General features: G+C 46.8%; 2 protein-coding genes across 2 annotated transcripts in view; both read left to right on the forward strand.

Moving 5' to 3' along the window:
- LOC311530631 (C-type lectin domain family 2 member D-like) overlaps positions 1–16888 on the forward strand; it is a gene marked incomplete at both ends in the record, with an annotated part of 432554 nt that overhangs the window by 109773 nt on the left and 305893 nt on the right.
- LOC311530578 (butyrophilin subfamily 1 member A1-like) overlaps positions 1–16888 on the forward strand; it is a 43015-nt gene that overhangs the window by 5856 nt on the left and 20271 nt on the right.

The raw sequence follows: 16888 nt of genomic DNA on the forward strand, positions 1-16888 counted from the left end.
AGGGTTTTTATTCCTACTTTAGAAGAGGAAAAGTCAGGCACAGGCAGAAGAAATGACTTGTCTGAGTTCACACAGAGCAGGAATTAAGCCTGGGTCTCTCAGGTTAACCAACACCTGAACTACTGGACTATCATTTTCTCTGCAGCAGGAGCCGCGTAAAAGAGGATGCATGCACAGATGCACACGCACACGCACACACTAAGTCAGTAAAGTCTTTCTAAGATCATCTCACTGACCCTAGCCCTGCTCACTAGGCCAGTCCTGTGCAGAGTCAGGAGATAATGGTGGACAGGAATTGAGTATATGTCATAGGGGTGAAAATGTGTCATTTTTCAGGCCTGCTCGAAGAGGTTCAGGCTGCCTCTGAATGCACGCTTTCTGTGCTCAGCTTTTTAACCCAGCTGCCCACAGCCCCTCCTTTCTCCAGGTCTGTTTGCATTTCTTAGATAAGCTTCTTCCCCTGCAGGAATTCACTTGCTGGCTGTTGGCTGCTGGCACTTCCCTTCCATCTCACTGATCAGCTTGTTAAGTTGGGAAATTTCTTTGGAAAATTTGGTGGCATTTTCACCTCATTTCTTCACAGTCTCCCTTTCCAGTTTCCCCAGTCCGGCTAGCAGAAATTAGAATCATAGAATCATAGAAATCCTAGAACGGGAAGGGACCTTGAGAGGTCATCTAGTCCAGTCCCCTGCACTCAAGGCAAGACTAAATATTATCTAGACCATCCCTGACAGATGTTTGTCCAACCTGTTCTTAAAAATCCCCAATGATGGAGATTCCACCACCTCCCTAGGCAATTTATTCCAGTGCTTAACCACTGTCATAAATATAAAGGGAAGGGTAACCACCTGTCTGTATACAGTGCTATAAAATCCCTCCTGGCCAGAGGCAAAACCCTTTCACCTGTAAAGGGTTGAGAAGCTAAGGTACCCTCGCTGGCACCTGACCCAAAATGACCAATGAGAGGACAAGATACTTTCAAATCTGGAGGGGGGGACAAAGGGATTGGTCTGTCTGTGTGATGCTTTTGCTGGGAACAGACCAGGAATGCAAGCCTTACAACTCCTGTAAAGTTAGTAAGTAATCTAGCTAGAAAATGCGTTAGATTTTCTTTTGTTTAATGGCCTGTAAAATAAGCTGTGATGGCGGGAATGTGTATTCCTCTTTTTGTATCTTTTTGTAACTTAAGGTTTTGCCTAGAGGGATTCTCTATGTTTTGAATCTGATTGCCCTGTAAGGTATTTACCATCCTGATTTTACACAGGTGATTCTTTTACCTTTTCTTTAATCAGAATTCTTCTTTTAAGAACCTGATTGATTTTTCATTGTTCTTAAGATCCAAGGGTTTGGGTCTGTGTTCACCTGTACCAGTTGGTGAGGATTCTTATCAAGCCTTTCCCAGGAAACAGGGTGTAGAGCTTGGGGGGGGGGGGGGATATTCTGGGGGAAGATGACTCCAAGAGGTCTTTTTCCCTGTTCTTTGTTTAAAACGCTTGGTGGTGGCAGCATACTGTTCAAGGACAAGGCAAACCTTGTACCTTGGGGAAGATTTTAACCTAAGCTGGTAAGAATAAGCTTAGGGGGTCTTTCATGCAAGTCTCCACATCTGTACCCTAGAGTTCAGAGTGGGGGAGGAACCTTGACAACCACTCTGACAGTTAGGAAGTTTTTCCTAATGTCCAACCTAAACCGCCCTTGCTGCAATTTAAGCCCATTGCTTCTTGTCTTATCCTCAGAGGTTAAGGAGAACAATTTTTCTCCCTCCTCCTCGTAACAACCTTATATCTTGAAGGCTGTTATCATGCCCCCCCTCAGTCTTCTCTTCTCCAGACTAAACAAACCCAATTTTTTTCAATCCTCCCTCATAGGTCACATTTTCTAGCCCTTTAATCATTTTTGTTGCTCTTCTCCGGACTTTCTCCAATTTGTCCACATCTTTCCGGAAATGTGGCGCTCAAAACTGGACACAATACTCCAGCTGAGGCCTAATCAGCACAGAGTAGAGCGGAAGAATTACTTCTCATGTCTGCACATCTACCAATGTGATAGCAATTCCCCTCTGCCATGTACATTGGCCAAACTGGACAGTCTCTATGTAAAAGAATAAATGGACACAAATCAGACGTCAAGAATTACAACATTCAAAAACCAGTCGGAGAACACTTCAATCTCTTTGGTCACTCGATTACAAACCTAAAAGTGGCAATTCTTCAACAAAAAAACTTCAAAAACAGACTCCAAGAAGAGACTGCTGAATTGGAATTAATTTGCAAACTGGATACAATTAACTTAGGCTTGAATAAAGACTGGGAGTGGATGGGTCATTACACAAAGTAAAACTATTTCCCCATGTTCCCCCCTACCCCCCGTTCCTCAGATGTTCTTGTAAACTGCTGAAAATGGCTCACCTTGATTATCACTACAAAAGTCTCCCCCCCCACTCTCCTGTTGGTAATAGCTCACCTTACCTGATCACTCTCGTTACAGAGCGTATGGTAACACCCATTGTTTCATGTTCTCTGTATATATCTCCCCACTATATTTTCCACTGAATGCATCCAATGAAGTAAGCTATAGCTCACGAAAGCTTATGCTCAAATAAATTTTTTAGTTTCTAAGGTGCCACAAGTCCTCCTTTTTTTTTTGCATGTCTTGCTTACAACATTCCTGCTAATACATCCCAGAATGATGTTTGTTTTTTTTGCAACAGCGTTACAGTGTTGACTCATATTTAGCTTGCAATCCACTATGACCCCCAATCCCTTTCCGCAATACTCCTTCCTAGGCAGTCATTTCCCATTTTGTATGCGTGCAATGATTGTTCCTTCCTAAGTGTAGTATTTTGCATTTGTCCTTATTGAATTTCATCTGATTTACTTCAGACCTTTCTCCAGTTTGTCCAAATCATTTTGAATTTTAATCCTATTCTCCAAAGCACTTTCAATCCTTCTTCTTCCTCTGAAACTGATCCAGTCACTCATGTTGAAAAACAATCTCATGCCTGTCAGCTTCTGTCTTTTCATCATTGGACCTCAAGTATTTTACAATGGACATAAATTTCACTATCCCCATTTTACAGATAGAGAAACTGAGGCACAGAGAGGTGAAAACCCAGATCACTAAGGGACTTAGGTGCCTAAAGCCCAGATTTAGGTGCCTAACTCCCAGAATTAGGTGCCAGTGAAATCCAGACAACCCCTGCTTAGCTGCCACCTACCCCTCTAGGCACATGAAACTCACTCAATGCCAACATGGCATCTAAGTTTCTGCTTCTGGGCATGAGCACTGCTGCCTCACTCTAGGCATCCAGTCACCTAACTCATGTCTAAGCACCAGTGGGATCCTTAAACCAGAAGACAGGCAGTGGGACACCTGTGGGGCCTGATCCGTTATATGTGTTCTGAGCATACTGGAATGGGACTCATGCAAAATCCAGAGGCAGATCCTTTATAACTTTTAGACTAGTGGGAGTGGGAGATTTAGGTTCAATTACACTCTGCTTGGTGGGGAGAAAGGGTCTCCTACTGAGTGCAAGTGACTCCTTAGGTCAGGGGTGGGCAAACTTTTTGGCCCAAGGGCCACATCAGGGTTGTGAAACTGTACGGAGGGCCTCCCCAAACAGCCTGGGCCCTGCCCCCTATCCGCCCCCTTCCACTTCCCGCCCCCTGACTGCCCCCCTCAGAATTCCACTCAGAATCCCCGACCCATCCAACCCCCCCTGTTCCTTGTCCCCTGACCGCCCCCTGGGACCCCTGCCCCTATCCAACCCCCCCCGCTCCCCCGCGCTCCCTGCCCCCTTACCATGCTGCTCAGAGCGGCAGGACTGGCAGCTGTGCCGCCACCATGGCCGGAGAGCCTGCGGGGGAGGGGGGGCAGCAGGGGAAGGGTCGGGGGCTAGCCTCCCTGGCCGGGAGCTCAAGGGCCGGGCAGGACGGTCCCTTGAGGACGGGCAGGCCGGATGTGGCCCGCGGGTCATAGTTTGTTCACATCTGCCTTAGATGAAAGCCCCAAGCACTGAGCTATAGAATGTTCTGATGAGAGGTTCCCTTAGTCTCTCCTGGTGAAGCTGTTCCACTGTGAATAAATAATGAAAAGTCACTGAGCCAGAGCAAGAAAGTGAAGAAAGCAACAATGACTCTGTACCCTGGTGGTCAGGGCACTGGCAGATAGAAGATGCAGGGTGCAGAACTCTGTTCCAGTGACTATAGGTCTCAGAGTGGCAGCTGTGTTAGTCTGTATCAGCAAAAAGAACGAGGAGTCCTTGTGGCACCTTAGCGACTAACAAATTTATTTGGGCATAAGCTTCCGTGGGCTAAAACCCACTTCATGGGATGCATGCAGTGGAAAATACAGTAGGAAGATATATCTATACACAGAGAACATGAAACAATGGGTGTTGCGATGAAGTGGGTTTTAGCCCATGGAAGCTTATGCTCAAATAAATTTGTTAGTCTCTAAGGTGCCACAAGGACTCCTCATTCTTTTTATTTGATTATAGTTCTTTTCCTGCAGAAGTGAGCATTCATTGCTCCCCATATGAATTCATCACTTGACCTTCCCTGGGAACACGCCCTGGGCTCAGGGGATGGACAAACCAGGAACTCAGTCAGCATTGAAGCCATAGGATCATAAAGAATAAACTTGCACTATAGGATGGTGTGGGTGTAAAATCTGTCACTGAATGAGACCTCCCTTAGAAGCTGACTGCATCATTACAGACAGAGAAGGGCAGCCTTGTCTAGACATGGGGCTCAACCCTGCCTTTGGGAACTCTGGGGGAAGGGTGGGAGTGCTGAGATGGAGTGCCCCAAGAGTCGGTCCTGGGGCTGGTTTTGTTCAATATCTTCATTAATGATCTGGAGGATGGTGTGGAGTGCACCCTCAGCAAGTTTGCAGACAACACTAAACTGGGAGGAGTGGTAGATATGCTGGAGGGTAGGGATAGGATACAGAGGGACCTAGGCAAATTAGAGGATTGGACCGCTTGCAGAGGCAATAAAGTCGTTGTTTCAAGATTATGCATTCTTTATTAATTCATCACACAAATAGGGGGATAACTTCCAAGGTAGCCCAGGAGGGGTGGGGCAGAAGGGAAGGACAAGGCCACACTGCACTTCAAAACTTATTGAATGCCAGCCTTCTGTTGCTTGGGCAGTCCTCTGGGGTGGAGTGGTTGGGTGCCCGGAGCCATCCCCCGCGTTCTTGGGCATCTGGGTGAGGAGGCGATGGAACTTGGGGAGAAGGGTGGGCAGTTACACAGGGGCTGCAGCGGCCATCTGTGCTCCTGCTGCCTTTCCTGCAGCTCCATCAGACACCGGAGCATATCAGTTTGATCCCCCAGTAGCCTCTGCATTGCATCCTGCCTTCTCTCATCACGCTGCCGCCACCTCTCATTTTGCTCATCCCTCCTGTCCTTGCGTTCATTTTCTGCTTTCCTGGACTCTGCCATTGTTTGCCTCCATGCATTCTGCTGAGCTCTTTCAGTGCGGGAGGACTGCATGAGCTCAGAGAACATTTCATCGCGAGTGCGTTTTTTCACCTTCTTATCTGCGCTAGACTCTGAGATGGAGATGATAGGGGGAGCATTGAAACATTTGCAGCTGTGGGAGGAAAAAAAGGGAGATTAGTATTTAAAAAGACACATTTTAGAGAACAATGGGTAGACTCTTTCACGGTGAACCAAGCTGTTAACATTACATAGCACATGTGCTTTCGGTACAAGGTTGCATTTTGCCTCTTATATTGAGGGTGTGCCGGTTTGGTGTGAGAGATCACACACGCTGGGCCGGGCAACAGAATTCGGCTTGCAGGCGGCCATGGTAAGCCACAGTCTTTCAGCTTCTTCAACCTTCATAACATGTGGGAATGGTTTCACACAGCAGCTCCCTCCTTTCCCATACCAAGCACCCGTTGGGCTGGCCATTTAAAAGGAGGGACTGCAGTTTTCGGGTTGACATGCAGAACAAACCCAACTAAACCCCCGCCCTCCAATTCTCTGGGATGATTGCTTCACCCCTCCTCCCACCATGTGACTAGTATCAGGGAAGATCCCTGCCAGCCAAATGCGAACAGCTCAGCGTGAACGGGTCCCCCCACCACGTAACTAAAAGCGGGGATGATTTCTTTTCAGCACAGGCAAACAGCCCAGCAGGAACAGCCACCTCTGAATGTCCCCTTAATAATGTCCCTGGAGGATTTCCGCTCCATCCCCAGACACGTTAACAGACTTTTCCCGTAGCTGTACTGGCCGCAAATGCACCCTAAGTCTTCATGGCAAATTAATCATTAGACATGCTTGCTTTTAAACCATGTATTATATTTACAAAGGTACACTCACCAGAGGTGCCTTCTCCGGCTTCATGGTCTGGGAGCCCACCTTGGGAGGGTTGGCTCCAGGGTGATAAACAATTCCTGGCTGTCGGGAGAAGGGATTCTCCGCTTGCCTGCTGTGCGCTATCCTCCTCCTCCTCCTCATCTTCCTAGTCCCCAAAATCCTCATCCCTTTTGCTTGAGACTCCCCTCTTGCTGGAGTCCCCAGACAGGGGTGGGGTAGTGGTAGGGGTACCCCCTAGAATTGCATGCAGCTCATCATAGAAGCGGCATGTCTGGGGCTCTGACCCGGAGTAGCCGTTTAGCTCTTTGGTAGGCTTGCCTGAGCGCCTTAATTTTCACACAGTACTGCTGTGTGTCCCTGTTGTAGCCTCTGTCCATCATGCCCTTGGAGATTTTTTCAAATATTTTGACATTTTGTCTTTTGGAACGGAGTTCTGATAGCACGGATTTGTCTCCCCATATAGGGATCGGATCCAGTACCTCCCATTTGGTCCATGCTGGAGCTCCTTTGTGATTCTGGGACTGCATGGTCACCTCTGCTGATGAGCTCGCCACGCTGGCCAAACAGGAAATGAAATTCAAAAGTTTGCGGGGCTTTTCCTGTGTACCTGGCCAGAGCATCCGAGTTGAGAGTGCTGTCCAGAGCGGTCACAATGGAGCACTGTGGGATAGCTCCCGGAGGCCAATACCGTCAAATTGCATCCACACTACCCCAAATTCGACTTGGCAATGTCTATATCAGCGCTAATCCCCTCATCAGGGAGGAGTACAGAAATCAATTTTAAAAGCCCTTTAAGTTGACAAAAATGGCTTTGTCATGTGGAAGGGTGCAGGATTAAATTGATCTAACGCTACTAAATTCGACCTAAACTCGTAGTGTAGACCAGGGCTCAGCAGCAGTTCTGCAGAAAAAGACCTAGGTGGACGAGAAGCTGGATATGAGTCAACAGTGTGACCTTGTTGCCCAGAAGGCTAACAGCATTTTGGGCTGTATAAGTGGGAACATTGCCAGCAGATTGAGGAACATGATCATTCCCCCTCTATTTGGCATTGGTGAGGCTTCATCTGGAGTACTGTGTCCAGTTTTGGGCCCCACACTACAAGAAGGATGTGGAAAAATTGGAGAGAGTCCAGCGGAGGGTAACAAAAATGATTAGGGGGCTGGAGCACATGATTTATGAGGAGAGGCTGAGAGAACTGGAATTATTTAGTCTGCAGAAAAGAAGAGTGAGGGGGAGGATTTGATAGCAGCCTGCTGCCTTCAACTACCTGAAGGGGGGTTCCAAAGAGGATGGAGCTAGACTGTTCTCAGTGGTGGCAGATGACAGAACAAGGAGTAATGGTCTCAAGTTGCAGCGGGGGAGGTCTAGGTTGGATATTAGGAAAAACTATTTCACTAGGAGGGTTGTGAAGCACTGGAATGGGTTACCTAGGGAGGTAGTGGAATCTCCATCCTTAGAGGTTTTTAAGGCCTGGCTTAACAAAGCCCTGACTAGAATGATTTATTTGGGGATTGGTCCTGCTTTGAGCAGGGGGTTGGACTAGATGACCTCCTGAGTGTTAGGGGGCTTATTCCTTCACCCACTTACTTCCCTGGTCCTTCTCGCATGAACAGAGAGCAACAATACCCGAAGTCCAAAGGTGCAAACAATTCGATGTTTATTGGGATGAACTTCCAGCAAGCATGATTCCAGTTTCCTTCCTTAGTGTCCCCCTTCCCAGCTCTGACACCACAGAGCCTGACACCTGTGTCCCTGTTCCCATTCCTGCCCTTAGCCAAACATGATTCCAATTTCCCCACCCCCATTCCCTGTTCCCATTTCCCCCTTTAGCAAAACATGATTCCAGTTTCCCCACCCCCATTCCCTGTTCCCATTTCTACCCCACACACCCACTTCCTGATTGACTGCAGACTATATAGTAAAACTTGAGTTCCGCTTAGCTATACCTTAACCAATCATTTTCCTGAAATTTAACTAACCAATCCTAACATATTGTAACATGATTATGTAATGAATTATATCCCACCACCTTAATTAGTTTACACCCATCAAAATTAATTATGTCGCAGACAGAAACAATCACAGAACCAGACAGAGATTATACAAACAATGGGGAAATGGGGACTACAGTGATAGAACAAATACAGAAATGAGGATTTCACATCCCAGCTATTGATAAGTGAGTTCTTGCCAGACAGGATGCTATCAAACTAAGTTTCCTTTTACATCTTCTAGGCACTGCCCTTTCTCTGGAGGCGATAGGCATTATCAGGACAGGATTTTATTCCTAACAGTGCAATAGCACCTTCTTTCAATGTGACTAGTTTGGAATGTGAGGATGTGACCGTTCGCTTCCCAGCTTATGGCTGCCTCTTCTGCTTAGCCAAAGGCCTTAGCCTAAGAACAGGGCCTCAGACTGTCACAGTAAGAGAAGGACCTTACACCAGCAGACAGTGATTTTGATTCTTTCTTTTATTCCTCTATAACTAGCCAAGTGATAAGAATACACTTAAATTCTTAGAGTATAGGCCTTTACAGACAAGCCTGAATATCTATATCCTCACACTGAGGTCCCTTCCAACCCTTATATTCTATGATGGTCAGTTCTGGAAACATGTTCCATTTGTGACAACTTTTATCCCCCCTGCCCCTGTCTGGCATTGCATCCCTGCAATTCTTAACCCAGGCTCCTACCCCTGACTTTGCCCCTTTGACTCTCTCCTTCCCTTGCTTCCACCTGTCTGACCCATTTCTGGAAACAGTTTGGCCCCTGAACACATTCTGTCATCTCTCCCCTCCCATTTGGGCTCCCTCTGTCTACCCTTCCCCCCACCCCCTTTGTAGCAGAGTCTGAGGGTGACTGAAGGCAGTGGCTGCAGCAGATATCACAGAGCAGGTCCAGATGCTGAAGCAGGCTCAGGAACTGCCAAGCAGCCAGCAGAAGGGAGTGGTTGGTAACCCTGCTCCTTGATAGTTGCCCTGCAGTAAGTCACTCTCCCCAGTGGACAAACCTCAGAAATCCTGAGTTAGGTCTGCCAAAACTCCCCAGCGTGGAAGTGAGGGTTCACGCTACAGCACAAGGAGACTCTGGAATGCAAAACGCTGCAGAAGTAAAGTCACCCCAAAACTTAGCCTCAAAACCTGTTGTTCCACCCAGCCTTTCCCTACCCTTGATTGGTCCTCTGAGCTAGCCTGGGGCAATTAGTCAGAAAATCAGTGAAACTCCTCTTTTGGCTAAGCTCAAACCAGATTTGAATGGAGGCTGACGATTTCAAATAGTACTCCTGAGGGAATTCTGCACCAAAATTTAAAAATTCTGTACCAAAAAAATAAAAATTGTGCAAACAATATCTTAAAATTCTGCAAAATTCTATAAATTTTATTTTTCAAGATAACACAGTATAATCACCAAATACATTGAAATAAATTACCAAAATAATTGAAAATGGTGTGATTATATTGTTATTGTGTTACTGTGTCATTTTGAAAAATAAAATATGCCTAACTTCTCAGAATTTTAAAATATTTACTTTTTCGGTACAGAATTCCTCAAGAGTACCAGGGTTCTGTGTGGTGCAATCTGGGTGCGGGCAGCTGAGTGGGGGTGGGGGGCAGGTATGTGTGAGAATCTGGATATACAGGGGCTTGGTGCGGGGTTCTGGGTGCAGGGGGACTGGGACTCTACAGGGGAGTCCAGGTGAAGGTGGTTAGGGCTCAGTGTGTGTGTGCGGGGGGGAGGGGTTGGGGGAGTGGGACTTGGTGGGTCAGGCTGCCGCTGTTTGGGGTTCAGTGGGTTAGAGATACCTATGCATGGTATGAGGCTCAATGGGCAGGGTTCGGGGGGCTTGGTGGGGGGATTCTGGGTGCGAGGGGCTCCTGATGCACGGGGTGAGGCTTGGGGGTGGGGGTTTGGGTTCAGGTTGCTTGATGAGGGGTTCTGGGTGTATAGGGCTCCCAACGCAGAGGGGCTCAGTGTGGGGTGCAGGTGGGAGAAGGGGTCAATGTATGGGGAGCTGCTCCCCCTGTCTGCCCAACCCCCATCTATCTAGAACCCCCACACGCAGCCCCCGCCACTGACCTTCATCCCCTCTCACCTGGAACCCCCCCACCGAGACCCCTTCACAGTGCAGAGCTTCCTGCAGGCAGGGGAAGTTCCTGGGGGTTGATCTGACCCAGCCCTGGCGGCACCTTAAAGACTAACAGATTTATCTGGGCATAAGCTTTTGTGGGTAAAAAAACCACGTCTGCATCTGAACTGCTTGTTGTTTTTGTGGATACAGACTAACACGGCTACCCCCTGATACTTGAATTCATAGTTTAGAATCTTCTTCGTTAATTGTATCTTCAAGGCAGGGGGAGATGGGAACCTACAAGGATGAAGTGACCTGTAGCTCACGAAAGCTTATGCTCAAATAAATTTGTTAGTCTCTAAGGGGCCACAAGTCCTCCTTTTCTTTTTACAAAGATCCTGGAACTGCTGAGATGTTTCTTACAGACACTTGAGACAGGGTAGGTGTTTGTTTTCTCCTTTGATTTGTGTTTCAGTTGTGAGTCTTCCCTGGGTATGCTGTTATGGTGGGCAGCCTGTTTCAGTGGCCTGAGGCACATGGCCACAGACCTGGGATCTCCGGAGTACTTGTTCCTACTGTGGGTGATGTCCAGCATCACATGGGAACCAGCACTAAGTCTTCCACAAAACTCAGGCTCCGATGTGGGGAAGCAGTTCTGCAGCAGGGAATTTGCTTCCCAGTCCCAAGCATTGTGGAACAGGTTTCTAGTAGTGCCAAGCCGTGCAGAAGAACTGCAGCCACTGCAGTAGCCCAAAGTCTGGTGAGGTTCAACAAGGACAACAAGGACAAGTGCAGAGTCCTGCACTTAAGACGGAAGAATCCCAGGCACCGCTACAGACTAGGGGACCGAATGGCTAGGCAGCAGTTCTGCAGAAAAGGACCTAGGGGTTACAGTGGACGAGAAGCTGGATATGAGTCAACAGTGTGCCGTTGTTGCCAAGAAGGCCAATGGCATTTTGGGATGTATAAGTAGGGGCATTTGCCAGCAGATCGAGGGACGGGATCGTTCCCCTCTATTTGACATTGGTGAGGCCTCATCTGGAGTACTGTGTCCAGTTTTGGGCCCCACGCTACAAGAAGGATGTGGAAAAATTGGAGAGAGTCCAGCAGAGGGCAACAAAAATGATTAGGGGACTGGAACACATGACTTATGAGGAGAGGCTGAGGGGGGAGGGATAACTCAGTGGTTTGAGCATTGGCCTGCTAAACCCAGGGTTGTGAGTTCAATCCTTGAGGGGGCCATTTAGGGATCTGGGGCAAACACTGGGGACTGGTCCTGCTTTGAGCAGGGGGTTGGACTAGATGACCTCCTGAGGTCCCTTCCAACTCTGTGATTCTGTGAACTGGGATTGTTTAGCCTACGGAAGAGAAGAATGAGGAGGGATTTGATAGCTGCTTTCAACTACCTGAAAGGGGGTTCCAAAGAGGATGGATCTAGACTGTTCTCAGTGGTAGCAGATGACAGAACAAGGAGTAATGGTCTCAAGTTGCAGTGGGGGAGGTTTAGGTTGGATATTAGGAAAAACTTTTTCACTAGGAGGGTGGTGAAACACTGGAATGCATTACCAGTGGTGGAATCTCCTTCCTTAGAAGTTTTTAAGGTCAGGCTTGACAAAGCCCTGCTGGGATGATTTAGTTGGGGATTGGTCCTGCTCTGGGCAGGGGGTTGGACTAGATGACCTCCTGAGGTCCCTTCCAACCCTGATATTCTATGATTCTATGATGTGCTGGCTGGTGCCTCCGGAGCAGGAGTGTCCTGTCCCTCCTTCCCCCGCTGCTCTTCGGCCATCTGCGGCCGGCCATCTGTCCCCACCCACCTCCCTGCTTGCAACCGCCCCGGCCAAGCTGCTCCTGGGAGCCTCCTGTCTGCTGGGGGCGGGTGTTAGGATATAGATATTCAGGCCTGTCTGCAAAGGCCTGTACTCTAAGAATTTAGGTGTATTCTTATCACTTGGCTAGTGATAGAGGTATAAAAGAAAGAATCAAAATCACTGTCTGCTGGTGTAAGGGCCTTCTCTTACTGTGACAGTCTGAGGCCCTGTTCTTAGGCTAAGGCCTTTGGCTAAGCAGCAGAGGCAGCCATAAGCTGGGAAGCGAATGGTCACATCCTCGCATTCCAAACTAGTCACATTGAAATAAGGTGCTATTGGGCTGTCAGGCACTATCAGGACAGGATTGTATTCCTATCACCTCCAGAGAAAGGGAAGTGCCTAGAAAATGTAAAAGGAAACTTAGTTTGATAGCCTCCTGTCTGGCAAGAACTCACTTATCAATAGCTGGGATGTGAAATCCTCACTTCTGTATTGTTTTGTCATTATAGTTCCCACTTTGCTGTTGTTTGTCTGTATAATCTCTGTCTGGTTCTGTGATTGTTCCTGTCTGCTGTATAATTAATTTTGCTGGGTGTAAACTAATTGAGGTGGTGGGATATAATTGGTTACATAATCATGTTACAATATGTTAGGATTGGTTAGTTAAATTTCAGGAAAATGATTGGTTAAAGTATAGCTAAGCAGAACTCAAGTTTTACTATATAATCTGTAGTCAATGAGGAAGTGACGGGGTGTGGGTGGGGGTGGGCATGTGGGGGTGTGAGATGGGAACAGGGAATGGGGGTAAGAAAATTGGAATCATGTTTTGCTAAAGGGGGAGATGGGAACAGGGAATGGGGGTAAGAAAATTGGAATCATGTTTTGCTAAAGGGGGAGATGGGAACAGGGAATGGGGGTAAGAAAATTGGAATCATGTTTTGCTAAAGGGGGAAATGGGAACAGGGAATGGGAGTAAGGAAGTTGGAATCATGTTTGGCTAAGGGCAGGAATGGGAACAGGGACACAGGTGTCAGGCTTTGTGGTGTCAGAGCTGGGAAGGAGGATACTAAGGAAGGAAACTGGAATCATGCTTGCTGGAAGTTCACCCCAATAAACATTGAATTGTTTGCACCTTTGGACTTCGGGTATTGTTGCTCTCTGTTCATGCGAGAAGGACCAGGGAAGTAAGTGGGTGAAGGAATAAGCCCCCTAACAGCGGGCATTTCATAATTTTATTTCCCTCTTATGCTTATATTTAATTCATTGAGTAGTGAGTTCTAAAATGTCTAATCTGTCCTGGCTGCAGTAATTTTCCTTATTTTTATTACTATTTTGTGCTTTGTCATTAATTATTTAAAATGGTATAATCAAATAATAACATCCTCTTAGAATATAACTTTAGCTTGTACTCACCTGAGCACTGCCAGGTTAAAAAACATTAGCTAAACACATAACTTTAGACCCTGGGCAGATGAAAGTCACTTATTTTCAAGTAGTATTTTTAGTTATATCTGTAAAAAAACCTTAAAATTCATATGAAAATATATGCAGTTCCAATTATGATACCTAACAGCAATGATGGAGTCAAATGTTCGTGAGTCACATACATGGTTGTGATTGGTAAACATAAATGCCAAAATAATTAGAAAAATAAATTCCCATTCTTAATAAAAGAGAAAAAACCTTCATCATGTATGTTACAATTAAGTAAATACTTTTTTGGGGGAGTGAAAAACAATTGACTAAAATAGAGTAGATAATGGCAGGGACACAGAGTCAGATTTTATTTATTTTTATTACTAACGATAGTGTACAACGTATCAAACTTGTGTTTCTGATATCTGTGTTAAAGCTTCAGAACTGATACCTCAAGGTTTGGGATTGGGAATATCTTGCTGTATTATCTCCTGATCTAAATTTACATATAAACTTAAAATGTGGCTTTAATTGGAGTTTGTATATATTTGTTCTTTCTTTATGTAACAATTAGACGTAGTGCTCCTGTCAGCTAATTCCTAAGTTATTATCTGCAAAAAACCCAAGAGTCTTCAGGTGCCTAAGTAGTCTCTGGAACCATGGTTAAAGTTGCCCCCACCCCACAAAATCTGAAATGGCACCCCGGTGAGCCAGTAGTGTCCAGAGAGCTGCAGGAGGGCCCTGGGCTCTGGCAAGATGCAGCCTCCTTGTGACAGCATGAAACCGACCTTGAGCCGCGGGCAGAGCATCAGGCACCAGGAGCCACAGCAGCAGCACAGAAGTAAGGGTGGCAATACAGCATCTACCAGGCCACCCTTACTTCTGTGCTGCTGCTGGTGGTGGCGTTGCCGTCAGAGCTGGGCACGCGGCCAGGAGCTGCTGGTATCAGGCCGCCTGACAATTCTTAATTTGTGCCAGGGCTGACCTGTGGCACCTCTTCAATACAAACGTGGGGAAGCAGCAGGGTCCAGAGGTGGTGGGGGGATCCCAGTAAGCCTGTGGGGCCAGGGGTGATGTGGGGGGCAGCAAAATACAAGTTCACCCAGAGTGCCATTTTCCCTAAATCTGGCCCTACCGGTCTTGGTGCAGGCAGCAGGAGGCTTATGCTGGCCAGAGCACCCGTTCTGTGCTGGGGCTGCAGCCGGGGTGGTCACTTTGCTGGGGAAAAAACATGGTTTTCAGAGAAAAGGGGAAGGAAAGAGGCAGCTGCAGGAGCTTTTATCAGAGCGCTCCACAGCCCGCCAGAGTCATTTCCCCTTGACAGAGATGCACATGGGATGTCCCCACAGCAGCCGAGTGCCCTCAGCGCCTGGCAGGAGGGGAGTGGAGCCGGGTGTCCAGGGGCTTCCTCCCCGAGCTCTGTGCTGCTGCTCCCCCTGCATCCCCAAGTGCTGCTTGGTTCACAGCCGGGTGAACTCCTGGGGGACTTGCAGAGCGCATCCAAAGTCAGACCTGTACTTATTAAGCCCTCTACCCTGCAAATACAGAAGTCAGACTGTGCCTCTGGGTTTACAGAAAGGATGTTGTGGAAAAGGAGGCTCAATTCAATAGATCAAGAGCCCCAGCCAAAGGGTGGGTTCGCACCATTTTATTTCCTTCACTGATTCTTTCAAAGTTAAAAGGGAAAGCCAACTGCTTAGCTTTTTGATAGCAGAAGAAGCTGAAATGTGTCTGATCTCACTACAGCAAAATACCCTGCAGAAAATACAGACACGATGAATTAAAACAACTTTACCAGATCAGTCACTGCAATGCTGGAATTCAGTTCTCAGTCTAGCAACAAACTGCACAGGGAAAATCAACCATTTCATGCCCGCCCTTCCCCTTAGCTTTATTTCTTTGAACTTTTATTTCTTTGAACCTGATTTCAGTAGCAGAGGCAGCCCCTCCATCCAGGCTCAGGAAGCAGCTCTGGGCTCTGGCTGCTGCTGCTGGCAGGTTGGAGCATTACGATAAGGACACAGCTGCTTTGCTCGCATTTACCCCACCCCATCCTCCTCACGATTCCAGTGTACCAGAAACATCTAGCCCCCTCCCCGCCCCCCATGATTCCAGTGCACCGGGAACATCTACCTCACCCCACCCTCCTCATGTTTCCAGTGTACCGGGAACATCTACCCCCTAACCCCTCATGATTCCAGTGCATTGCTGGACCTGGGGACTCCTTGCATCTGTGGATCAGCAAGGTTCTACAGAGCAGCGTGATTTTATTTTCTCTCCGAGGCAATCCCCCTCCTGGTACCTTTTCCTTGTAAACCTCCTGGAGTTGAGTCTTATTTTCTTTGTTTTGTTTTTTTAATTTTTTAAAATATAAATATATACAGAGAAAAAACAAACATAATAAACTATATTAAATTCTCATGATATATTAACCATTTGCTACCTAATGTTAGCCATACTTGAAACATTTAATTATATATATATATATATATAATATGAATGGTCAAAATATACCTCAATTATTTGCATTAAACAATTTACAAACAAAATCTGCTTATGGAAAATCAACTAGTTAAAGAAAAATTATGAAGTTAAGTAAAGAATAGAAGCAAAGTTCAGAGGAGAGGGCTAGAGATGGGGAAGGAAGGAAGTGGGTAGAGAGGAAGGAGAAGGGGGGAAGAGGAATGCATGTAATAGGATCATTCAGATACTTCTATGAAAGCATCCCATGTCTCTGAGCTTTTTTTCTTGGATATTTCTGTTATGGTATACTAGTGAGGCAGAACTAGTAACTAGCAGCTGGAGTTAACCGTGGCAAATCTCCTGCTGATGTGAAGAGAAGTTCTGAATTTATCAAAGGAATAAAAGAAGCTCCAGGACTCTCACTGCAGTTGAATGTATTGTGACTTTTCTGGCTCATTGCCTGTACATTTCTCTGTCTCTGTTTCTCAGGCTCTCTTGCTGGAGCTGTTCCACTCTGTATTAAATTATATGTTCAGCAGTGCTGCAGTGGAGGAGAGAGGGTGGCTTGGTGATGAGAGCCCTCCTCTTGGCTGTAGAAGACTCAGGTTCAAGTTCCTGCTCTAATAAATATTTCATTATTTACTCAAAGTGGAACAGATCCACCAGGAAAGACTGAAAAAACTCCATCTCAGGCTACAGATAAATTGGTTGGTCACTAAGGTGCCACAAGTACTCCTTTTCTTTTTCCATCTCAGGCTAGTCAATAGCCTAATGATTAGGGCTCTCCCCTGGA

The sequence above is a fragment of the Lepidochelys olivacea genome, assembly GCF_965140295.1.
Source record: "Lepidochelys olivacea isolate rLepOli2 genome assembly, chromosome: 14".
Classification (NCBI taxonomy): Eukaryota; Metazoa; Chordata; order Testudines; family Cheloniidae; genus Lepidochelys; species Lepidochelys olivacea.